Genomic DNA, 27,155 nt, shown 5'->3' with positions numbered 1-27,155 from the left:
CAGGAGGGTTTGTACTCAGCATGGCTAAGCCGTGCCTTTGCTGCCTCTACCCATGCTACCATAGTTAACCTGCTTTTTATATCCATGCTAGCTTGATGAGAGCTACCTCAAATATGTAGACACAAGCAGGGAAATCACACCCCTAGCTTGTAATGTAGTTGTAGCCTAAGCTGACGAGAGATGTATCATTTACATTGAATGAAGGGCACTAAGGACAAAGCCCACAAGTGTTTGTTAGCCAAAAGGGTCAGTAAGTGCACTTGCCTTTCTTTGATGTTAATCATTGTTGTATCTGAGCACCTCACAAACATTAATGAATTCGTCTTCACACATGTCAGGTAGGGAAGTATTATTATCGCTACTGTTCAAATGGGGAACTGAAGCACTGAGAGTTTCAGTGACTTGCTCAAGGTCATATAGGAAGTTTGTGGCAGAGCGGTAAATAGCATCAGGGTTGCTTATAATGCATAGGGTAAGCAGTGTAGATAAAAGATCCGTACCACTGGAAGAAATGTCATTTCTTGTCCTATTTCTGAAACTGACTTTGTCCATCAGAAAAACATCATTTTACAGATAAGAATTTTTTTCTGTTCAGTGTGTTTGTGTGAGCATACACAACCAAAAGGTCTCTCAGTTGCTGGAAAATGTCCCTTTTATACCTACACCCATTTTTAATTAACACCTCCTTTATAACTATTCAATTATCCCACCTGCTGTTCAAGAAAACCAGCATAACAATCATCTAACACAACACAGGGGCAATTAGCACCCAGAAGACAACAAGGAAACTCATCACAACTTGGAGTTTCTGGATAACACAGGAAGAGGGATCAAAGTATGACATCAAAGTCAACTCATTACAAACCTCCAAATGGAGCTTGAGTTCTTATGGCAGTGACCTTATTTTGGTGTTTCTGAATTCTTCAGTTATTAAAAATAATATTTAAAAAGATGCTATGGTGCATACTTGTTATGTTTTCAAAAGTATATCTTTTAACCCTTTGAGAACTCTCCATGATGATACTGAAAGGCAGAAGCTAACAGATTCATCTCTGTTACTCCAGTCTTATACAGTCAAACTCCATTGATTTCATCAGCATAAAACTAAAGTAATCCATTGATGAATCAAGCAATATGCCTTTACTAATGTGACCTGTAGAGGATACAGTCATCACTTTTTACATTTTATCTAACTCTCTTTGCCCTCATACTGCCTGTTCAGCTTTTCTTTTTAATGGCTTTGTGAAGAGCCTGTACATTTGCTACTTTCCCCCCCTAGGAATTGCATTATTTTATTAGCTGATGGCACAGGGGATTTTAACTACTTTTTAGGTTGTTGGCATCAGAGACATCCTTAACCATGCTTATTAGACCTTCAAGAGTGCTAATTTCCTTGTACAAAGGGAGTTTTGAGCTTTCATTAGGATATTTCCCAGATGTTTTAATTTTCTGATACCATTTAGCATAATTATGTTTGCTTTTAGTACATAAATATGGAAAATAATGTACATTAGGAAACAAACAAACAAATATGCTGTCATATTAAAGCATAAAAAAGAGCAGCTGATAAGGAAAAACAGCCCTGGCAACATTGTTTTAAAAGCCATGGGACACATAAAGAGCAGACATATTGTGATGGTAACAACTTTAATTACCCACGCGTAAATAAATAAAAAGAAAAGATAAGGGAATATATTAATATGAGAAGTTCAAGGATGTGCAAAACTAAAACCGAAAATCCCGATGAAATGTCTGAGCTGAAAGAGATTTTTCAAGAGGGGCAGCCTTTTGGGTATAGTACAAGACATTTGTATAAAATGACCCTGTTGCTTTGAGTCAATAGCAAGGTGGGTATTTCTTTTCATTGGGGAGTAGGTGGTGATGAAAGGGAATGGTCTGTGCTTTGGCCATTTGTTTTACACTTTTGTCGGTGTGCCTAATGATGTCATGCTGGGTGTGATGTACATTATTAGCTGGATAAATGAAGATTTTGCATAGCTCTACTCATGAATTCCAAATGATTTTTCTTCAGGCAAAATTCTCCCCCTCTCTCCTTGGAACTCTTAGCAGCACACCTATTCCCTCTGTGCATAGCTGCAGACAGCCCTTTGGCAGTGAAACTGATGCTGTTCCACGAGGCAAGGATAAGGACAGGATGTGCAGGAAATCATGAGTATGTAAACCCCTTATGTGCTCAGAGCCCAGCAACGTGCCTGGGCAGTGCAAATTGGGACAAGAGCAGAGCTAGAAGATATGAGCTGTGAGAATTCTCATGTCTTCTGACGAACAGGGCAGTAAGGAGGGCAGATAGGCCCTTGCACAGGTTACTTAAACCACAGACCAGTTTTGTAGCTGCTTCATGGCATGGATTCTTCCTCCATCTCTGCCTCCAACACACATATTTTCCCAGCATCCAGCCTGACTACTCAGGGGAGGGGCTGGGCTCTGGCTTCTGGGCTTACTGAAGATTTTATTCTTGTTCCATAAACTCCCATACAGAATTCCGCATGCGGAACAAATGGATAAATATATTAAAAATGTCTGTTGTGTGGGTAAAAGATCCATAAGGGGCATGAGAGATAAGACTATAGATATATCATTTCAATATTTTTCAGCTCGCTTTGTTTCCAGTTGTTTCCTACCCAGAGCATGCTGAGCAAGCTAAACTTCACATTCATAGGTCCCAATTTAAGTACTAGATGTGACCCCCAAATTCTCAATGTGTAGTACCTTACCCCACTAGTATTCCCATTGATACCAGTGGTACTATATTGTATATGGTATTGTACAAAGCAACAGAGGGTCCTGTGGCACCTTTCAGACTAACAGAAGTATTGGGAGCATAAGCTTTTGTGGGTAAGAACCTCATTTCTTCAGATGCAAGACATCTTATGCTCCCAATACTTCTGTTAGTCTGAAAGGTGCCACAGGACCCTCTGTTGCTTTTTACAGATTCAGACTAACATGGCTACCCCTCTGGTATTGTACAAGGCACTATTCATGAGTAAAAGTACCACAATCTGGCCCTGGATAATTCTAGGATTTGGTCTAGTGATTAATACCCTTATGGCACTTCCTGTTAAAATACCACTAGGAATAATCTTTCTTCTTGAATTCTGTTGAGATGGAAATGGTGGCATTCAGGAGAACCCAGGCAGAAAAGCTTTTCTCTTTGATTTATTGCAGCATTGCCATTTGCGTTGATGTATTGTATTGATGGCTCTGCCAGCATTTCACATCGTGAACTCCTATTTTTAGAACTATAGAGCTCCCTCATAAAAAAGAAAAATGTGGAACTTGACCCACCAAATCCCAGACTGAGAGTGACCTTCATTTTAGATAATTAAACAAATCCATAGGGCGGTTTTTGAGTATAATCTCTTCTTAGACGTTAGTGGTTTAAGATGATGTTTTGCATCTCTGTAACTTTTTTATTTATTTCTTTCAATTGTAAGTGACTAGTCTGTAATAGAGGTATTTTTTTAAGTTTAATTAAGATGGAAACACTCCAGCCCTGCCCTTAAAAAAAACCAGACCAAAATTAGTAACCATGCTTCAGAGGGAAAGGCTTATGGAACTGAGTTCTCGGATTTGGTTCTCCCTCCCAGGCATTACAGTAGTAGCGTCGCAGAAGAGAAAGATACCTCAAAGAGATTACACTCCAAGACTGAGATCCTCAGCTACAGAGGCTCACATCCTGTGGGCAAAGATTGTTCCGCAGAGCTCAGGAGCAGGGCGAAATGCAAAGGTGGCTTAATGCTGAATGCCAATCCCACAGTGTAAGTTAGAACAGCCTCATGATGGTTTTCACAGGTTTCAGACCATTCAGAAACCCTTCAGTTGTAATAATGGCTATTGGGATTTTTAAGAGAGATGAATGTTAGTCTGTGACAGTAATACATACTTAATACTGCTTTCACTTGACATGTATGAAGACAGAGAAATAACTGGCATGCTTTATTTGATCTGTTAATAACATGTCTGAGTGCAAGATGCCGCACAGCACATGTATTTTGTACAGTTAAAGAAAATGCTTTTTAGCACTACACTCCCTGTTTTGTTTCAACTATCTATAGCTCTCTGACATGGCAGAGAGGGGAGTATGAGGTCTCTGTCCATCAAGGGCCAGGCATAAAAAAGACCACTTAACAATGTCCCTGTCTATGTCATAGACTGGGATGTGGGCAGTCATACCTAGTGGTCAGAGCAGTGGTGGTCAGGGCTAGTGACTAGCACAAGAACCAGGAAGCAGAGGTCAAAGTCAGAAAACAAGCCAAGGGTCAGAGCTGGCATCAGTAACCAGGAGCTGGGTGTAGAAGCAGGAATCTTGAACAAGGCAAAAGGTATGGCCAGGCTAGGCCCGGCCCTCTAAAACCCATCCAGACTCCAATATTGCAGTCAGACAGGGATCCACCTAGTTGCTCAGATAACTTCCAGTGCCTCCTTCTGGCTTAAATAGGGAGTCTGAGCCAATCAGAGAGGCTGGACATCTCCACTTGGAGCTTCATGGGCGGTGCCTGTGGTCCACCAGCCCACATTCCTGCAAGCTGCTAGTTGCAGTGTAAGGACTGCCTGGAGACCTGCATTCAATACCTACAATCCCTCAGTCTAGTGTCTAACCTTGTGTTTGCTTCCTGCATGTTATCAGAGCCAAGCGTTGAACTGGTAGCCTCAGGGTTCATAGATAACATCTGTAGCCAAATCTCTCCAGTGCTCCACCTTGTGCAAAATGCTTTTGATTTAGGTAGGCCAATGAAAATCAAAATCTTTCCAGAACATCTCCTTATTGTTTCTTATTTTAGAGAAAATTCATCCTGTGGAGACAGCCAATGCAAAGACTGCACACCACTTAAGCCCCATCTAAGACATATTTTGAGGACCTGTGCTGGCCCTCTGTACAGAAGTGAATTAATCTTCATGCCCCAGCCACTTCTAGAATCGTGACTGATCCTGTGGAAGGAGTGGACATATAAGGAGTTCTCTTCAACCGGAGGACAAAAGCATCTGCGAATGATAAAGAACGAACCTAGGAAGATAATGATGGAAGCAGATGGAAAAGAGAAGCTGTGTAAGCCCTATTGGAAGGCTCTATCTAGTTATCTTATTTATAAAGCTCTAGCCAGTGCAGTATCCGGGCACTGACAAAATTCAGCACTTGGTAAATCTGGTGAAATGAGAAAAAAAAGAATGACAGATTCTGTATTCTCTTTCTATTGGTAGGAAAACAAAACCAAATCCATTAGCTGTACTAAGAAAATCACACAGTGCTTATTCATTTTCTACTGGCATACCCATGCAGTGCTTTGAACACATAGCACAAAGTGACTACTATGAATCTTAGCCCTTTGCTACACCTCTTTGGAAGTCATAGAATCATAGAAGATTAGGATTGGAAGAGACCTCAGGAGTCATAGTTCAACCCCCTGCTCAAAGCAGGACCAACACTAACTAAATCATCCCAGCCATCCCAGCTTTGTCAAGCCAGGCCTTAAAAACCTCTACGGATGGAGATTCCACCACCTTCCTAGGTAACCCATTCCAGTGCTTCACCACCCTCCTAGTGAAATAGTTTTTCCTAATATCCAACCTAGACCTCCCCCACTGCAACTTGAGACCATTGCTTCTTGTTCTGTCATCTGCCAACACTGAGAACACCCTAGCTCCATCCTCTTTGGAACCCCCTTCAGGTAGTTGAAGGCTGCTATCAAATCCCCCCTCACTCTTCTCTTCTGCAGACTAGACAAGCCCAGTTCCTTCAGCCTCTCCTCATAAATCATTGCCCCAGCCCCCTAATCATTTTTGTTCCTCTCCGCTGGACTCTCTCCAATTTGTCCACATCCTTTCTGTAGTGGGGGCCCCAAAAGTGGATGCAATACTTCAGATGTGGCCTCACCAGGGCCGAATAGAGGGGAATAATCACTTCCCTCTAAGACCCTGCTATACATCACAGGTGAGGATTGTGCACCTACATGAAAAATCTACAGCCCCTATCACTGCAGAATTTAATTAGAATTAATCCATCTGGACAGTAGGCAGAGGAGGAGGAGAGTTTGTTCCACCCCAAAAGAAGTAAGGGGTTTGATTTAGAGAAGCCACAAACCTTGGATGGCCACTGAAGGCCAGAGCCATGGGTTGCCCTTGATCTCCCAATGCACGTGAACTGCTGGCTAGGAGAGGCTAGCCCCAAGTCCTGCCCCCTCTGCCAGAGCCTCACCTAGGGTGGCTGCTGGCCACCGCCCCAGGGTAGTATCTCCAGCCCCGGAGCGTCTCCAGTCCTCTCCCAACCCTGGAGTGCCGGGAAGGTGGGCAGTGTGGCCCCAGCCCCCACTCCAGCCCTGGAGCACTGGGCAGGCAGCGTGGCCTCAGGGCCAGCCCGAGCAAGGGCCACAGCACAGAGGAAGAGCCACAGAGCCAGAAGCAGGAGGAGGACTGGGGGGCCAAGCCACGCCTGGCTGTTTGGGGAGGCTCAGCCTCCCACAGCCTATGATACCCGCTGCCCGTGCCGATGAGGCTGTTGTCTCCACGCCAGCTTCAAGACTCAGTCCTTTCCAGCTGCCAAGCAGCATAGCTTAAAATGGAATCATGCTGCCAGAGATTCCTCAGCCTGTTGCTGCCTGTGAACCCAGTGTCAAAATATAACTCACGGTCTGGGGAATTTTCGGGGGACAATGCCATAAGCAGTTAACGCTCTAAACATTGCTGTGCAGGCAGCATAAGTCTACACACAGCTCATCAAGGCATGATTGGGCCCCCAGTGTTGTGACAACTGGAGAACTAGTATAATGGTGACCTTACAAGAGTGAAAGATAACTAATTGGGCAGGGCAGGGCTTAAGCTCTATTTGACTTCGATGGCTAACCCACGTTTTGGAGAAAGGAGTTTTGTTAAGGATACAGCACAGCAGTTTATGTTAAGTACTTTAGAACTCACAATAAACAAGCTTTGAAACACTCAAGAGGACCTGCAGCAAAACCAGGGAGGACCAGACATGGCACTCCTGACATTCTCACATCCTGATATTGTTAGAAAAACAATCAAGAAATAAAAAACGTTAATAACCACTTCAGACCTTCTTTATGCCTCATAAAGGACCCAAAAGGAAGCAGAAACCCAATTTTTATTTTTTTGCTTTTTGCATCACTGTGACAAGTTGCTGGGGATATCTAGAACTGTGAGCCACTGTGCTACCTGTCTCGGTTTCAGCAACTAGATGCTTTGCTGCAGCAAAGTTGTGTGACAACTCCCTGGTACACCAATTTGCCTGCCTTGCCAGCAAACTACTCAGGGCTCTCCCAGGCCAACTTCATAATAAACAGTGAACTCCAGCCCCTGAGCTCCTCAGAGATGTCTCTCTGCAGTGCACAGCTCCTGTTGCTGGACATTCACAGAGGATACTAAGTTCACTGCTCCTTTAAAGAGATAGAAACAGCACTTTGTTATCTTGACTGGAGTTAACAATCACTTCAGTTCAATCAAAACACTAAGCTGGCTTAGATAAAAAGTAAAGTACATTTATTTAAACAAAAAGAGAGAGATTTTAAGAGTGTTGAGGTATAAGGGATAAAGACAGAAAGAGTTAGAAACACACACAAAAAGTAAAATTACACTTTCTAATGGCTAAGAAATAAATTAACAAGCTACATTCTCTGTTCAAGGTAGATTCGTCATCAGCCTTCCTTTTCCAGCAATGGCTGACTAGCTCTTAGTCAGGATCCCCACAGAGTCCAAGTGGCTGGTTTTCTTCATCTCCTCAGGTGAAGGATAACTTAGGGGTTCTCTGACCATCGCTTTATAGTCCAATAAACCTTTGGAAAGTATCTCTCTCGAAGTTCATTGGCCCTGGTTCAAGAGACAGGAAATCTTCCTGGGGATATAGTATCTATCCCCCACTGAGATTGTTAAATGATCACTTTTTCCCCACTTGCTCTCCTGATGGCTTTGTTTGCCTGGCATGAAGACTGCTCATCTATATGTTAATAATGTTCAAGATAAGTGTTAAACTTGTAAAGATGTGTTTAGTCTCTATAAAATGTTTGTAAATTGCTGCATGCATTAATCTTATTTATAATGGCTGTATCCCATGCTATAAGGTAATATTTACATTTTGCTTTATAATTGTAAAAAATGCCTGCTCTGAACTTGTAAACCCAGGCAGGAAGAGTGGTTTCCCCATCCGTCAAAAGGACTATCAAAACTAAATGAGCCACTGTAGGACAAAAACTTTGTTGATTGCCTCATCCACCCAAGAAGAAGTTACGTGCAGGAGTGCTCATCCCATCAGTTTGAACTCTGGGGGAAGGGCATATAAAGATGCTCACAAGAAGAAATGGGGATCTCTTTGCTCTTTGGACTCTTACAAGCGCTGGAGCAAAGGAACAAAAAGCAGAGATTGCCAAGGTCAACCTCATTAGGAGAGTATATATGCTCAGATCTGAAAGAAAACATCTAAAACTAATTACAAAATAAAGGGTAAAAGATCCTATTAAACTGACATTTATAATGCATCCTTAACTATGGAGTCCCCAGCAACTCCATGATAGTACCTTGCACTTCCAAGGATCTCAGATGAATCTATGAGGCACATAAGTGCAGGGGCGGCTCCAGGCACCAGCGCACCAAGCCTGTGCCTCGGGCAGCAAGCCACAGGGGGCAGCCTGCCGGTCGCTGTGAGGGCGGCAGACAGGCAGCTTTCGGCGGCATGCCTGCAGGAGGTCCGCTGGTCCTGAGGTTTCGGCAGCAATTCAGCAGCGGGTACGCAGAAGGAGCGAGACCAGCGGCCCTCCCGCAGGCATGCCACCGAAAGCCACCTGATTGCTGTGCTTGGGGCGGCAAAATACATAGAGCCGCCCCTGCATAAGTGTGATCTTCATTTTATAGATGTGAATCTGAGACACAAACAGTTATAACTTGTCCACTAGCACATCGCAAGTTGTGGCAGCAATAAATCCCAGGACTTCTGACCTCTCCCAAGTCCTCTGATAAGCTGCTTCCCAACAGATTACAACCACCATTACAAAAATGGATTTTCATATTATTATAGATTTTAAGGGGGCTAATGAGCATTATCCAAAGATATTGAAAAAACAAACAAACAAGTTTTTTTGTGCCAAATTCAGCTCTCAGTTACACCAGCACAGCCTCCTGAGAATCAATGGGATTGTAACTGAAATTAGAATGTGGCCCAGCATTTGAGACACATTCACAGGGCCACTTATGTTCCCATTCACACTGCTGTATACTAGGAATAACTGCACTGAGATCTGGGAACAGAAACAGCCTTATAATTTCCATATCTATCTACACTGTTTCTGTGAGTGCTGCTTTGTTTAAAAAAAAAAAAAAAAGCGGCTGGGGCAGGGACTAAAACAAACAGCATCACTCTATAACAAAGTACTTTTACTGAGATTTTTAACCATGGACATAAATTAGGAACGTCTGAACCACATCCTCTCTGTCTGATCGATCTCATCACTGCTGGGGCAACAGCCTTCCCCTGTGCCATTCCTGCCATCTGGGTCAGCTTAATTACATCCCTCTTCCTCATCAAGCCTTCATCCAATTTCAGTTTTCAACTAGAGACATTTCAACTAGACACCTTGTAATTTCTCTCTCTTCCTGTTAGTAAGTACTATTTAACTTTGGAATTGTTTGCTCTACAGAAGCTGCTGTAAAGCATTCAGAGAGGAATGCGTATGAAACACACTATATAAAATAATATGAGTGTGATTTCTTTTTGAATTTTAATTCTATTTGCAGTAGCAATACTGTATAATCAAAAGCCTGATGTTGAGCCAAAGCAAAAAATAACCAGTAGATGGCACCATTTATTACATTATAAAAGATTCATAACTACAAGCTAGAGGCTCCCACCCCTAAAACCTGGTTGTTAGTATAACATAAATCAAACCTCCATTTTAAGAGATGTTACTTATAAGCTCAATATAGCCCTAACTTTATGTCCCTTTCCAGTGCTTCCTGTGGAAGATTTGGTGGTGATCCCTTAAATGGAAAAAAACATTTTAGAAACAATAATGGATCTAGAGGGCAATAGGACACTGCCCAGGGGAGTTTTCTTCTGCTCTGCTCTTAAAAATACTAGGTTGCTTCTTTTCATTCCTCTGTTAAATAATAGAGCTGCTTCAAGGGACATCTCCCTACCCGACCAACATAACTTAGAAAAGGTTTAGGCAATGGGCAGTTATAAACACTGTTGTAGCCATTCTATAATAATAAATAATAATATACACTTATAATAAACAGCAGCTGTTACCCGGGACTTTCAAAGTGCTTTGGAAACATTACTTAAACAACACCTCTATGAGACTGGGAATCCTAACACTCCAGTAATCTTCTTGACCTCATTGGGATGTCAATAGTTCTGCTTGTATGAGTAAGGGTTACCCATGCGGGTAAGGACTGCAGGATCAAAAGTAAATACTGTAATATGTTTTCTGCTATTACAGGCATATTTCTTCCGGGAGGGAAAAAGGAGGAAGTTTGATGTGTTCACCTTCTAGAAATTAATCACTGCAAAATATTTGTCAGTGGTTCAGGATGTGTGTCATTTAGCTATAAGCTTCAAATCTGTAATGTTTGTACTATGTGTGCTTAAAAGGCAGACTTAGTGGCTTCAGCATAATTTACTATTTAAGGTTAAAAGCTGTTGCTCTCTCTAATCTTCTGCTCCACAGCCAATGCAACTTTAATACTGCAAGCCTTGGAAGAGGAGAGAAATGCATTGCTGAAACATTTAGCATGATACAGTTTTCCATCTTTATTTTAAGTTATGAAAACTGTCTGAAAAAGCTAGTAAGTGTTTCCAGTCAATGATAGTTTCCTGGCATCAAAAGATTAAGAAAATGAACTGAAATATCCAGAGGAAGAAATACTGAGTGAAGAAGATAGATTGCAAAAAAAAAAAAAATTGTATTTTCTATATTTATCTGTGTGCTATGTGTATCTGCTTCACTAGGCTGTCAATTTTAATTGGACTGAAATCTGCAGCAGTTCAGTTCACACTAGTTTAATTCAGAATTCTTGTTGTTACTTCTTCCCTATATTCCACTTAAATAGAAGTGTTGTAAGAGTAGTGATGTTAACCCCAGTGTCCTGGCATAATTCCAACTCAGGTACTTATGAGCTGCCTACATAATTTCTGCCTTCAGTTTCATCTGAATACTTTATTCTTCTTTTTCTTCCCTAAAGTGTTGTATGACATTGCTCTGCATTGTTAAAGAGCTGCTTTCCAACCGAAAGGTGGCTGCATTTTAGTGGCTTGAGAACTGATCTCTATACATTCCAGATAAATGAATTAGCAAATGTTTGCTATGTGTCATGAGATCCTTGGATGAAAGGAAGTGTAGAACCACAACATATTATTATTTGTCCCTGACATCAAACAGGGAAGCTAATTATCGATCTTGCCTACCTGTTTTGGTGGGCTGTGAATTTTTTGTTTTGGTGGGTGATTATTGTTGTTTGTAGCTTTGCTACAAGGAGGGTTAAAAAGGAGTTTGACTTGGCAGACAAGACCCACATGTAAAAGACAATGGAAATCAATTATGGTTTCAATTTTAGATGATGGAACACAGGACAATAAGATCCTCCCTGCTCAAATAGAATTCCTGCCTATTTGCAAATCGTAAGGATGCCATGTGTGCCAGGTAGAAATCACGTGAACTGAAGGTTTGTTGCTTTAAAAGAAATGATAACATTGTATTTTGTCTTAGTTTTACATACTGTTATGGTTTGCAGGACCATTGTATTGCAGCATAACAGTGAATATTCTTGTGGACTACTCAGAAAGATCTTCACATGCAAGGTAGGCCAGGAGAAATCTTTGACTTGGAGAAAGTAATAACCCTACAGTGGGCTACCACTTGACAATCTTCCCAGTATGTCTGTGAAAGGAGGGCGGGGGGAAGGGAAATGTGATCACCTGAAGAAGGAAAGAGAAAAGTCTTCTGATTGATGGGTTGCAAAAAACTTTGGCAGTGCTCCCTGACTGCAATTGCTAGAAATGGAAGGATTCCATTGGGTAGAGAATGTTACTCTCTAATAGTACCCAACTAATAGTCTCCAAGAGGAGACTAGATCCTTTAGATTCCTGCCCCGTGTTTTTATGGATTTCTACTGGCCTAGAAATGCATTATCTCCAGACACCTAGTTTGGTCTATGTTTATTTTAAAAAAGATTAGAGGTATCTGAAGAGGGGTATTTTCAGAAGCATTCAGCATTTATTCAACTCTGCTTGCAAAACACCCTGCATTGAGTTAACTCAGCTCCCATTGACTTCAAAGTGGGAAAGGCACCAAGACTTCAAAGTGGGAAAGACTTTTGAAAACCCCACCCTATAATATTACCTCTGGTACCAGATAGTACAGTGAGGGATGCTTAGAACTATATGTAATGATAAAGAGGATTATTCATTCCCTTCCAGAATCCTGCTCTGAGTTAATTATAAATGAAATAAAGTCCATATTACAAAATTGGCAGAGATAATAAAATACAACTGGAATTCAGGGATCAGCAGAAAAGAGACTGCTATTTTGACCTTTGTGCTATCTTCTCTTTCAAAAGAGTTCTTACTACACAACAAGGAGAAGATTTTGCAAGGTACAAATGGCAGTTAGGTACCTAATTCCCAGTAAATTTCAATGAGAGTTAGGCACCTAACTGTCATTTGTGCTTTGGAAAATTTACCACCTAGTCAAGTAGAGGACATCAGTTAACAGAAGGTATATTGATATGGTAAAATAGCTAAGCAGCACATTACAAAAAATTGGAACTGCATTTTAAAATGTATTAATGTTGTTATTACCTGCATTGGCTTTCTTTCTGTATTTAGTTTACTTACTATTTCCTCATAGATTGCTTTTGTATTTTGTCCTTGGGAAATGCTGAATAGCATCTCTTAATAACAAAACATATAGCTCGATGCAGCACCTGACTCACCTGAGTAATCCTTACTCTTGTGATGAGCCTACTTGAATTCATCAGGACTCCAGTGGAACTACTTGCCTGTGTGAGAATAACCCATGTGAATAAGGGCTTTCAGGATTAGGCCCAAATCCTGTCAAGTGTTTTCTGTTTTTTCCAAGTGTAAGTCTTCAAAGGTGGGGAGGAAGAAGAACAAAACGTGTTGTTTTTCCTTTCTAATGGTGACTGGGAGATTAAACACAAGATGTGAGGCTAGTCATAATGCATAACAGTCCTCAGAACTGACAACATTAGCTTTTGTATCCAGTTGTACAGCAACGATGCAATTCTTAGCACACAGTACATGGAGAACTGTCAGCTCTGTAGCAATCCAATTAAGTTACATGGTTTCTAAACCTAGATGATTTGAGGAAGTTTAAAACAGAGAGCGAACACTGTGCTGGCTCAACTGTTGTGCCAATTATCTGGTGGAATGTTTTTGTAGCTCTGGCTGCTATGGTATTTTCAGAGCAAGACCAGGGTGAACATATTTCAGGGTAAATTATGAATTAGCATTATTATTATTTATTTATTAAATAAGATGTCTAATATGTATTTTAAAGAGACACTGGCACCATCTGAAAAATGGGACAAGTGAGTGCATGCTACCTTTTTCAAAATGATTATTGAAAAATTGAATAAAAAAGTACCTCACTGGTAGTTAAAGTGGAGTCAAGTAGTATTAATTCCTGTAGAGTCCCTTCCAGAATGGCTGCTCTGTGGGAAAAGCAGCATGACTCTTGCCAGAACTATACTGTTTCGATTCTATTCCATCTGTTTTTTTTGTTTGTTTGTTTTTGTTTTTTAATCGAGGCCATCAACATAGTATTTGAAGTGGGAAGATAAGAGTAAGAGCAGCAACATGGAAGGGCAGCCTCTTCATGGAGGGCTGCCCTTTTACCTCTTTACAACAGAGGGCTCTTTTCTCCATGGATCTGCACAGGAAACAGGAAGCCATGGCCTCTGCCCACTCTGACCCCTCCCCCCAATTTGCCCTTCCATGCAGGGAGCAGTTTCCTGGAAGCTCAGCCTTGCAGTTAGCTAGCTCCCACCAGTCCTCTTTCTGCAGGTTTCTTCATTGGGAAGGCGAATAACTCTCCTTTATTTATCAGTCTGTAAAATGAGCTGAATTACAGCCTCTTGAGATATATGTGCAATATTAAAAAGAAATACATCTCTGATAACTTATGTCAACAAAAGAAGTCTCCCCTCTGCCCCAAAGGCATCTAAATATGCTGTATCTAGCTCCAACCCATGGAGAAAAGAGATGGACCTGACATCATGTTCTAAATGTCAGGAGTTCTGCCCTGTTGGTCTAGTATGGAAAGGTAAATTCCAGTCAACAGCTGTCTAGTTAATGCATTCTGCTATCGCTATCCCAGAATGAAATCCTGACCCTATTAATGTCACTGACAGAACTCCCATTAACTTCACTGGGGACGGGATTTCACTGGGGACGGATATTTAATCTAGGAACCTTTATCTTGAGCACCTCAGCTGATCTCAGCTGCCACTTCATTACATAGGGAGAGAGGGCAGCATCTGCGGAACCAGCAGCACCTACACAACCTTGAGAATGCTACTGCCTGAGGGCTATATTTTAGAAAAGTTGTACTGCAGTAGTAATGTGGAATTTACAAAATGAAGTAAAAAAGCAAATATAGCTCTGCTTGTTGACTAGCTATTCCTGTCCTAATTCTGCTTTGCATTAGGATGTAAATCCCAAGTAACTTCACATTTACACAGAGTAAGTGAGAACGAGGTTTACCCTTGTGTGCTTAGGAAGTGCCTAATGAAGTGCCCAACTCTAATGAAAAATGGAGTCCTCTATTGATTTCATGCAATACAGCTAGTTTAGTGCAAGGTTTCCCACAGAGTTCTACCAATGTGCTAGAGTTCTGCTACAGCAAAAGTCCTCAGGTGGTTCGGTCTTCAATACTTATTCAGTCTTGGGCTTCTCTGATAAGCATGCCAATGTGGTGCTGGTTTCACTGATGGTTTTTGCAGTGGCTGAAGTGAACTGGCTGAAAAGTACATTGACCCATCCAGCCCCTATACTACCGCCTCCCCCCCCATGATGAAAGCTTATACTTTTTGTTTATATTTTGTTTCAAGGCCGAATTTGGAGGAAAAGGGTGGATTCTCGTAGTGTGGATAAGCAATATAAATGCAAATATATGGCAGTTGTTATAGGAATAAGGACCCCAATGACTCGTACAGAGGAAAGTGTGAGAAAGGGATGAGAAGAAACATACAAATATGATGCTATTTAAGGCACTGGCAAAACTCCCATGGGAGCAGAGTAAGGCCAGAAAGAAGGAAAGGAGTCAGAAGTGTTTTTGATCAGTTTCATGCCCCATTTTCTTTTGTGTTTGTTATTTTTCTTAATCTCTTTCATGTACATCATCGTAACGGAGTGAGCAGATGAGGGGGGTATTTTGGCTGCTGGCTAGTAATCTGAATAATCAAAGCACAGAAGCCAATCAGAGCAGAAGGATTGTAGTAGGTGGAATAGTGATATTTACATATTCACAGTACAGTTATTGGAAAAATCGCTGTACAATAATCATACAATGCCCTGCAATCTGATTGGATGATAGTCATTATTAGCCAATCAGAGTTCAGAGATTCAAATAGCATATGGCTATTGAGAGCTAATCATACAGTAATAGTATAAATCAGATACCAAGAATCAGAGTGCAGGGAACTAAGTGGAAGAAAACAGCTTGGTTATGCCTCTGTAAGTGTATAGCATCCCTGTCCTCTGATTGGTTGAGACAGTTCCATTCCAGTGTAATGTATCATATTGTGTATATTAATGTTTCAGCTTTACAGTTCCATTTCCATTAGGGGAAGATTGCCTATGAGCCTCTTAGTGGATAAATAGGAATTTACAGCTTTCAAAAAATCTCTTAAAGCTTGCAGAATCCAAAGAAGAAGGAATTACATATGACTATTTTTGAAGCTTTAAAAGTCCAGAGGGCCTAATTGTGCCCTTAGCTGTGTCTATGCAATTCCTATTGAAGTCAGTGCATTAATGAGGGCTGAAATGAGGTCTGGTGGGGTTTTTGGTTTTGTTTACACTATCAGTCACATTTTCTGCTAAAAACAAAGCTCCAGACCAGGCCTAGGGGAATTCACCCTTCTGACTACAAAGATGACATCAAAAATAAATTGTTTCCATTTAAAAAAACTTCAGTTATTAAAAAAAACATTGTGATGTCTTCTGGGCAGGGGATGTGTCTTCCTGTGTGTGTACAGTGCCTAGCGCAGTGGAGCCTTGCTCCTTATCAGGGCCCTTAAGAGCTACTGAAGTACAAATAGCAAAATGCTCAAATGGACTAGCTCTAGTGAAATTCATAACAGATAAAGTCCTTTCTGCTTCTCAGGATGTATAGACGTGTGCAAAAAGAGTTCTGTGAGTACAGTTGAGATAGTATAAGACAATTAAAGGGACACTTAATTGCCAGGACAAAATAATCCTTTAAAAATGTCATCACTGTAGTCAGATATATTAAACAATTCCAGTGTCATTGGTGAGATTTTATATTAGCTCTGTTTTATATCACTCTCCACTTACATAATTGTCAAATAGAGCTTGTTTATACTGGGTGGAGTCTTTTTGTTTTTTAATTTTGTTTTTATTTTCAAACCAAACAAGCAAGAAGATTAAGAAGCAAAATAAACAAAAGTAAACAGAGACAACTGGAGAGTTATTTTCAGAGACTGGGGTTTAGGACATATTTGTTAATTATGCCCTGATCCTGCAAACACTTATGCTTAATTTTAAGCATGAATAGTTCCATTTGTGGCAATGTACTTGAGTGGGAGTACTCATGTATATAAAGTTAAGCATGTGCGTAAGTACTTGCAGTATTGAAATCTATACATTCTGTAACATCATTCAATAGGTTTGTTCCAGTGTAAATATAGGAGTGAGCGTTCAAATTATGACTTTCTTTCACCAGGACTGCATCTGATAGAAATGCCTCCAGCAGCTATTCTTTTATAGCTATCTGTGTCATTGTCCTATCCAAAACAAAGGCAAACTGGTGAAAAATTAACTACAGTGAGAAAATGCAGGGCAGACATTCCCATCTTTGCATTGGTGGGTGATTATTGTTTGTTTTTTTAGAGTATAAGTTGTTAGCACTTACCTAAAGCAGTGAATTAGTTTCTATGCTTTGTCCTCTACACGGATGTCCTTGTGTTGGTTGGTATAAATTGTGTCAGTATTGCTTGTTGTCATTACTCAAACTGAAGCTGTGACACTAACCCTGCCAGCCAGGGAAAAAAGCCACACACAGAGGCAACGCAAGCCAGTACCGTTTAAATCAGGCAAGCCTAGTGGTGTGGAAATGACTTCTGTTGCATAAAGTGTATTTACTGGTAAACACAAAATGATCTGGTAATGTAAATACAAAATTAGCACAACACCTTTGGATATACTGTAGTGATGCTTTAATGAAAGAAGACCCTCAGGAATGAAAGAAAATATAAAACAACAATCCAACAGCTTTCTACCACTAGCAATTTAGGATGTATCCAATATATATGAAATGCTTAATATGCTGCTTTAATATCCATGTTTGATACGATTACTTTACATTTACTAAAGTAATTATCAACCAGACGTATTCTGAACCACATTGTAAACTGATATACAAAGGCATCACTTTATCCAGCACTAAAACACTGACACCTCAGCTGTTTGCAGCACATGACAACTCTGCACCACCATTTAGGAAAGGATTTGAAGAATTCACTTTTCCAATTGAAATTGCAGGATGAATTTAGATTAGTAAACACATTCTGCATGAGCTTAAATTCGGCCACAAAAACAGTATTAACACGTCTGCTCATACTAGGTGTGTCATCTAATTGTTAATAATAGTACTTAGTTCATACAGAGTTCACTTTTCATCTCTAGGACTCAGATCCTCAAAGATATTATATCTTTGAGGGTCTGAGCCTAGTTTACTAAAGATCACTACATATGTACATTTCTATAGATGGGATAAAGAAAGCACAGAGAGGTGATGTGACTTGTGCAAAAACACAACCCAAGGTTTTCTGACACAGTCTAACACCCTGTCTGCTGGATAACACTGCCATAAGCAATCAAGACCTACTGTAGGTTTATATCCCATTGGAAAAAAGCACCTCCGGCAGCAGTGTCCTAATATCATGACTGATAGATTCTAAGGCTAGAAGGGACCATTGTGATCACCTAATCCAGGGATCAGCAATCTTTGGCACCTGGCCTGCTAGGGTAAGCACCCTGGTGGGCTGGGCCAGTTTGTTTACTTGCCCTGTCCGCAGGTTCAGCTGATCGCGGCTCCCACTGGCTGCGATTCACCGTCCCAGACCAATGGGGACTGTGGGAAGCGGCGCGGGCTGAGCGATGTGCTGGATGTGCTGGCCAGCGCTTCCCGCCACCCCCATTGGCCTGAAGAGGTGAACCATGGCCAGTGGGATCCGCGATCGGCCAAATCTGCGGACGCGGCAGGTAAACAAACCGGCCCGGCTCTCCAGGGTGCTTACCCTGGCGGGCCATGTGCCAAAGCTTGCCAATCCCTGACCTAGTCTGATCTCCTTTGTAACACAAGCAGTAGAATTTCCCCATAATAATACCTACAGCATCTCTTTTAGAAAAACATCCAGTCTTGATTTAAAAATTGTCAGTGATGGAGAATCCACCATGACCCTCGGTAAACTGTTTCAATGGTTAATTACTCGCACTGTCAAAAATGGACACCTTAATTCCAGTCTGAATTTGTCTAGCTTCAGTCATTGGATTGTTATACCTTTCTCTGCTAGACTGAAAAGCGTGTTATTATTTTCTCCCTAGGTAGATACTTATAGATTGTGATCAAGTCATCCCTTAACCTTGTTAAGCTAAATAGATTAAGCTCTTTGGGTATGTCTACACTGCAATAAAATAACTGTGGCTAGCTTATGTCAGCTGACTTGGCCTGGGGCTGAGGGCCTAAAAAACTGAAGTGTAGACATTCAAGATTGGGCAGGAGCCTGGACTCTGGGCCCCGGTGATGAGAGAGAGTCCACAAGCCTAAGCTAGAGACCAGGCTCTAGCCCAATGCCTATATTCCAATTTTATAGCCCTGCAGCCCAAGCCCTGTGAGTGCAAGTCAGCTGGCACAGGCCAGCCACCAGTGTTTTATTGAAGTGTAGACATACCCTTTGAGTCTATCACTATAAGGCACTTTTTAAATCATTCTCTTGGCTTGTCTTTGAAGAGAAGAACATCCTTCTTGAACTGTGGGCCAAATACAGAGGTAAAATACATGTCCAACAGGAGTAGAGAGGTTATGTTAAGGATATTGATTTAGACTCCATACTAACTCAAGAGGTCAGAGTGCTACTAACATTACTTCCTGTAGCACCAAATTCTCCTTGGAAGATTCCTAAAGAATTACTGACCCAGTCAAACTGGGCATACATTTGGGAAACTGAACAGGACAATAAAGTGGTTGCAGATGTAAACCTTTCACAAGTGTTCTTTAGTGTTGACCTGTGTGTAAACTCAGGAGGCCTTAGGATGCCAGATAAAATGAGCAGAAATAGCAGTTATATTTTTGCTTTGACAGCCACCTTGTCCCCCTCACTCCTTCCTCCCTGTTGAAGATAGCCCTGTGGGGAACCTCCTACAGCTGCTCCTCTATAATTCACTGTATAATTGATGCTGTAACTAAGCAAACAGAATTCAGTGTCCCCTTTCCTGGGAGCTAATGCAACAGAACTTTTCAGGGAGTGAAATGGGGTGGATATATTGTAATCAACGTTCTCCCCACAAGAGTAAACTAAAGTGGCAACCTGCTGCCCAGCATTTAACACAATAGGAGACACAAGGAGGCTCTGGGCATCAGCTATGAATGAGCCGGAGTCTCTTTATTTAAAGCACTCTGGTCCCTTCTGTCCTTCTCCCCCAGAGCTCTTGGCTGAGGGCTAAGTCCCTTTGTGTCCCCACCCCTTACAAGCATCCCCTCCTATTCACTGGCTGCCAGCTCAGTGCCAGTTTGCCCCGGCGCCTTTCAAGGTCGCCGTGGCGTCTGTAGGTGACAGATTCACCACTTGCTGCCCTGAGGAGCTGAAGCCACTGTCTCTGCTTCCCCGTGCGCGGCCCTGGCACGGCGGCAGCTGCCAGCAGCTCAGGCGGATCTGTGCGCTCCCTCCCATCCCAGGCCCCCCTGCCCCCGCACCAGCCGCCAACCCGCTCCCGCTCCCGCTCCCTCCCCAGCACACCTGCTTTGCCAGTTGTCTACGGTTTTCCTAAGCGGGGGAATTTTCCCTCGCTCCCTTGCCGCATCCCTCACACTCGCGCGCACCCCCAGCCCGACACTGACACACACACACACACACGTTTTGGATCAGAGGCGCCTGTTTCTCCAGCGCCCCTAAGCCGGCTCGGCTCGCTGCCGCTGCCCCGCGCCGCCGCTCGCCGGGGCTTCCCGCCGCCACGGGGCGTCCTCCGCCCGCAGCGCTGCAGGCTCCGGCGGCCGGGCTCGCGCTCTGCCCGGGACAGGGGTGGGGGCTGCGCGGCGCCGGCCGAGGGAGAAGGGGCCGCGCCGCGCCCCGGCAGCTCCGCACCGCCAGCAGGTAGGGAGCGTAGGGACGGGCGGCGGCAGCATCCTCCGGGCTGTGCCGCTTCCCGCGGCTGCCTGGTCCCCCGCCCGGCTCGGAGGGGGCGCTGCCGTGTGGGGGCGAGCACGGGGGGCTCGCCGCTCCCCCGCTTTCCAGCGCCCATCCGCAGCTGCTGCCGGCTCTGCCTCCTAACCCCCCCCCCGGCCCCCCGCCAGCATCCCTCTGGGTGTGTGTCCCTTCCCCAGCAGCGCCCCGGCCGCCGCCTCCCCCCCCCCCCCTGGCAAGCCCAGTCGCTGGTCCCCGGGGAGTCAGAAAGTTTGTTCTTCTCTCTAGGGGGCATTTTTCTTTTGGCAGCCGCGGGGACGGGCTGGTCCCTCCCAGGCAGTTGCTGGCACCGGGAGTGGGGACAGGGCAGCTGCTGCCACTCTCCCCCGGGCCACGCTCGTTCCTCTTCCTCCCACCCAACCTGTCTGGGCATCCCCCCATTCCCATAACATCCCGCACGCGTGGCGCTGACAGCTCGTAGGGCCCCTCCGGCCGCACGCCTCCTGCCCACCCACCCCGTAGGTCGGGCACCCGGGGCTCCCTCTTGCTGATTGGCTGGAGGGGCAAACCCTCTCCAGCCTGGGGAGCCTGCACTGAGGACCAGCATCACTTGGACCCTGGGTGAAGCCATCCCTGGAAAGTCTCTCTCTGCAGTTTCCAGGACAGTTTGGTTGTAACTAAAGAGCAGTTGTACTAGGTGACTGATTTTTTTTTCCTTGGTCCCTTGGGTGATTACTTAAGTCAGGTTTTACTGAAGTTGGAAATGACAGGACATGGGTGTGCGGCCAGCCAGGGGCAGAGAGACCCTTAGGTACCACTTGAACACTATCGCTTGTGGTAGCATATTTTGCCTCTTGGCAAGGGGATGGATTTGGTGAGCTAGGTCTTGTCCCTCTCAAATTTCTCTGTTCCTATTGCTAGGGTTAGTTTATTGTTGTGTGCTATGGAGAGATCTGGCTTACATTTCACTCTTACTCTTAATTTTAAATATACATTGGTAATGACTGTCGGGTTCTTTAAGGAGAGGGTAGACATTTGAATAAATTCAACTCTGGGCTGAGGAGAGAAGGAGCTGTGAGATCATCCCTGTGATTTGTGTATTTTATATGCTGCCTGTATTACTTTTAATATCAGAAGTTCCATTGTAGTATGTCAAAGCTTTGATGTCTTTTGGAACATACCTCATTCATTTTCTCTCAAATTTTAATGTAACAAAAAAGTAATATGCATTGATAGTATTTCAAAGGCCTTTCAAGTTTTTTTTAATGTATATGTTGTGTAGGATGTGAAATTTCAGGTGTGTGTGAAAGAGTAACAGCTACTCCACACGTTTTATTTAAAATCTTTCTTTGAGGCTAGATCTGTGCATACATATATTCACCTGTCACTCTATTTCTAAGTATGATTTCCTTCTACTAGGTTCTGATGATGCCATCACAGGCACCCACATTGTCTGGCAGTAACAATCTTTTTAATTCCTTGTTTAGGAAGCTTTGATAGTGTAAAAATATGTGACATTTTTACGGTTAGAATTGTTGTGTGCAATTTTAGATACAGTATCCTGCATTATCTTTTGTTATACTGAACACAGGAGCAACCTTACTTGGACTTTTCTATCTATCCCACTAAGCAATAATTGTTACATAAATAAATGGAGACCCCAACATGAGTACAATCTGAATAGCAAAATTCTTTCTGATACGAATTATAAACTGTATGCCTCTCTTGTCCACACATTCTATTATGTGTAATGTATACAGAACTTTACAGGCTTGTTCCACTTGGAAAAGGATATACAATATTCTTGGACAAATTAGGGAAAAAATATAGATATGATTGCAAAAAAATGATTGTGTGTGTGTGTATTTCAGTAGAGTACTTAAATTAGCTTGTTTTCATTGTCCAGGGATATTTGCATGTTTTTTCTTTAATAAGTTTAAAAAAGGCTTCATGAGATTCTTATTCTCTCTCTCTCTCTCTCTCCATATTTCTCTTAGTCTTTATTTTTCTTATACATAATAAATTAATAAGTGACCTCTGTTAAATTTTAGAAAGCATTATTGCCAGGCAAACTGGGCAATAGATCATGAAATCAGACAATAGTATTTTGTTCCCTAGCAACCACCTACTGTGAAAAGAAAACAAAACTGTGGTGGATGCTTCCAAATCATGATAGTCATCGATCGAAACCCTAAAGCAGGTGCAGAACGATAAGTGAGACTTGCTCCTGTTCATTTCCTTTAAAGCTGCTTTTTAAATATTCCACTTTGGCAAAAAAGGGATTTACTATGTTTTGCAATTAAACAATTAAAGTTTCACTCAAATGCTTGTAGCTTGACAGTTCTGCATGTTAGAGTAAAAGGACATAAGACTGGTAATAACTAAAGTTTTTACAAATAACAATTCTAAATAGTTGTTAAAAATATTTTTATCGCTGGTTTTTATAATAAAATATTACTAGACCTACAAAAATCTGACTTAAATCTATTTATTACCCACTGTAACTACTGTGCAATATTTGTTGGATATTATTGGAATGAAAAAGAAGTATAGCATGTGCTCTGTCCACTATATTTATTACAATTTGACATTTCTTTGAGTGACAAAGTCTAGTAAGTAAAACCTGTGGTGCCTCAAGGTCTTGTGGCCCAACATACTCCCATTGAAATCAATGGATAAACTGCCACAGTGGGTCCTAAACTATTATCCTTATAAAAGTTATTCTGATAATGCAATAATGCCTCTAATGTAAGACTATAAACACTGAAATGAAATCTTGACACTGGGCCATATTTTAATCTTAAATGCACTGTGTGCATTGCCATCTATCTGAAAAAATCCATTATTGCATGTTGTAAATCTAACCCAGTACCTGTGCTGCTTGCCTATCAGTTTACAACTTTTTTAACAAGCTTTAGTGCTCAAAATTCTGGTGGTGATATTGAACTATGGTAACAAAGGGAGTTGTATAGTTTAATGTGATGAGGAGTTTGTGCATTATACTTCTTGCTCCTGTCCCCCTATAGTAGAACAGGTTTCAGAGTAGCAGCCGTGCTAGTCTGTTTCCGCAAAAAGAACAGGAGTACTTGTGGCACCTTAGAGACTAACAAATTTATTAGAGCATAAGCTTTCGTGGGCTACTGCCCACTTCTTCGGATGCATATCATAGTAGAACGTTAGTCTGAGTGGCCTCCTCCTGAGTGCCCCCTTGTGGCCTCAAGACAACCCTGCAAGCAGCCCCTCACCTCAGTTTCCCCTCTTAGTTCCTCAATAGCCCTCCCAAAAAGATTTTACAAATCCAGTAACTGATCTCCTTAGGGTTCAATTTGAAATGTTCAAAAAATAAACTCAAAAGTCTCGTCCAGCCTTAAACTGGGCACATCTCCCAAGTTCTCTGCTGTCTTAGCATCTTCCCTGCTTTACAAGGCTATTCTCAGTCTTTCCCTCTCCCAGTTGTGTGCTCCTGCTTTATTTTGTGTGTTTATTGATCTAATGAAGTTTTCAAGTCCATCCATTCTCACAGGCCTTCCCAGTTATCTCACTCCCCAAGTTTCACATGTTTCTGGTGGAGCCTACTCACTCCCAGCAGCCTATATGGATATATCTGTGCTTCTTCTGGGAGTGAGCCTCCCATCCCAGGTCTACAGACTCAGGGCTTATGCTAGCCCAAGCTCCAGCCCAGCTCAAGTTCCAATATCTACACTACGCAGTTATTTTAGGCACACTAGCATGAGTCTGACAGCTTGGGCTGGGAAACTCACTCCCAGATGCAGTGTAGACGTATTCTATATTTCACTCTGTTCTCTCTGAGAACTCTCTCTCCAGGGCCAGCAGCCTGGCTTCTTCCTGCTGCTCTTTTAGAGTAATCAGGTAATTCCTGCTCAATTGTTCCTCCTTAGTAAGCATGGTTGGCTGGCCCCAGGCCTCTAGCTCATAAGGGGCAAGACACCCTGTTAAATTTACAAAAAGTTCTTCATATAGCTTTATGTATCCATCTTCTGTAATATAAACAGACTATGTTGTGCAGTGGTTAATTGTCTTATTCACTCCCAAACTGGTTGCAGATTTGAAGCAAGTGAAATAAAAGTACTTATTACATTCGAGAGAGTTAAAACATCTTGTATTTGCAATCTATAAAATCACAAGGAAGATTTGATAGTGGGAGAGCGGCAAACTTTGATCATATATGCATTATTAAACAGCAACATTTTGTATTCGGCATAGAAACTGGATACCTGAGTGACTTCTGGGGGTTTATAATGTTTTTTAAAAGATCCAATATGCTGTCATATGTGATTAATTGATATCACATACAGGTGTGTTCCTAGCTCATTTAAAACAGTGAGATACACACAATTTGAATAAAAATGATTGAAGTTGAGTGTTGAGCGAATATTATAATTCTGTCAAGTACCAGTGAGTAGCTGTTTTCATATATACATTTCAAATGAACATTTTAGTAGTGTAGCAGGTGTGCACAATTTGGTGTATAGCATATTAATCTGGTTTTCATAGCCTGCATGATTTTGTAGCAAATAATAATTTCTTCAGTATTTTTCTAAAGTGGCACTCCTGAATCTAGAACCTTACAACCAGGTGGTCAACAGACTGATCTCACCATGTCTTACAAGAGTGACAACAGTCCCACATCGCCTCCCTTTCCTACTCCCTGCCAGTTTACAGAAAGTAGACGAAGAAAAAGGAAAAGAGAAATGTGTTAGAAAATCAAAATGGGAAGAAAGAAAAGCAAAAACAGGGGAAGAGAATGATAACTCAGCAGTTCTGCACATAAACCTAAGGCATTTAGAAGTGATTTTTAAATACTCTCCATGAAACTTCTGTCATGACAACTGCTGTAGTTTTGACTAGTCATGAATGTAAACTCTTGGATTAAAACTGTTGTGTTATTAGGGTTTTACTCTTTGCTGCACCATCCTTTTCACGTCCAAAGGGTGCTGCCCTTTCTCCCTCCTAAATTCCATCCCATTCAAGGGGCAACACTCAATAGGGTGACCAGATAGCAAATGTGAAAAAACAGAATGGCGGCAGGGGGAGGAGGTAATGGGGGAAGCTATTAGGTGCCTATGTAAGACAAAGCTCCTAACATCAGGATGGTCCTGATAATATCGGGATGCCTGGTCTCCCTAACACTCAGCCTGGCCCACTTCATGTAAAAGTGTTCAGCACGTATGAATTAAGAATTTGACATTTTTGTTCCCCAAGGGCTCCTTTTCTGTCTGTGAAATGATGGACCTGACTAGTTGTCACAGTTTCACAGGTCTGGAGCTCTGGAACAGCCCCTGGGAGAAACTCCCTTCAGTATGCCAGCCCTCCTTGAGGGTTGCACTCTCTATCTGAGGTAAGTCCCTTGGCTTTGCCATCTCCTGGGACCGAACCTCAGAGCCTTCAGCGCCCCTACATCATGCCATGATTTCCCCTCAGTGAGTCCATTTGAATTGGGCACCTGGGGAAGGCTTGCACAACCAAAGGGAGCAATACACCCCGGCTTTCTTTGACTGGAGTGATTCTCCAGGCAATGTGTGACTTGCTTCCGCAGCCTACACTATACTATCCACGGTGGTCCTCAGTTCTTTGTTCTTCTTTCTGGGCAATGATAGTCACATGGTTATTCTCCTTAGCATTTTGTTCTCCCATTGGTCAAAACTGGTGGGCTTCCTGAAGAGGGTGGGTCCCAGGGTCGTCAGTTGCTGGATTACAAAATATCTGGGCCATTGTCCGAGCCTAGGCAGCTAGACGACAGTCACACCTGGATTACTACAAAGAATAAACCATCTTATTCCCACCGCCTAGTTAAACATGCATCACATAGGGAAACTGAGGCACACACAATATACATACAAAATGTTATGAAAAAATTCCACTTTGTCACACTAGTGGACTAGCAATGTGTTCATTCTAGGCATTATCTAAGATTAACTTGCTGTAACCTTGACTTGTGATTTTCATTAACACATTTTTCTTTAAGGGATGGTCACAGTTCATAATAACTTATTGGAAATTTAAATCTAAAATCTTAATGACTGTTGCTTTATTGCATGTTTATTTCAATTTATTTAAAAAAAAAAAAGAGAAAAAAAGAGGGAGCGGAGTCCCTATCCTGAGATCTAGGAAGTGTTCACACAGTTTAAAAACTAAATCCTACAATAGCAAAACACTTAGCAGCCACTGCACACCAAATACCAAAAAAACCCCAAACAACTCCCCCGCCCCCTCCAAGCAGTTATAAACTGAAAAGACTGACTATATTCTACCCTCTTCTGTTACTGACCTCCCAGACATCCTAACTCTCAGACATCCTGACCCCTACCCTGCGTCCAAAAGCATAGGGGGAAAAAAAGATGGATTTTGCAGCATATCATGAAGAATGACAAATTTGGAGCCAGTGTGTGGAGAGTGAGTTCCAAAGCCAAGGGAATTACCTTCTAGGAACCCCCCTCCTTCCCTGCACATGCACTTCTAAACTTTCAAAGAGAAGGGGCGATCTCTCAAATAGGCAGGTCCCCTTTGCC

At 42.3% G+C, this 27,155-nt stretch overlaps 1 protein-coding gene across 5 annotated transcripts in view; it reads left to right on the top strand.

Annotated features, from left to right (window-relative positions):
- Positions 1-20,363: 20,363 nt before the first annotated feature.
- Positions 20,364-27,155, top strand: part of ENOX1 (ecto-NOX disulfide-thiol exchanger 1) — a 494,661-nt gene continuing 487,869 nt past the window's right edge. For 4 of the 5 annotated variants that reach the window (XM_054014097.1, XM_054014088.1, XM_054014046.1 and 1 more), the window contains exon 1: positions 20,364-20,595. The gene's annotated coding sequence lies outside the window, so the exon portion shown is untranslated. Of the gene's footprint in view, positions 20,596-20,963; positions 21,323-27,155 lie in introns of those variants that run through there. The other variant, XM_054014053.1, reaches the window with a different exon arrangement.

This window comes from Malaclemys terrapin, chromosome 1 (assembly GCF_027887155.1).
Source record: "Malaclemys terrapin pileata isolate rMalTer1 chromosome 1, rMalTer1.hap1, whole genome shotgun sequence".
Lineage (NCBI taxonomy): Eukaryota > Metazoa > Chordata > Testudines > Emydidae > Malaclemys > Malaclemys terrapin.
The sequence above is the reverse complement of the archived record's forward strand: the minus strand, read 5'-3'. Positions and strand labels throughout refer to the sequence as shown.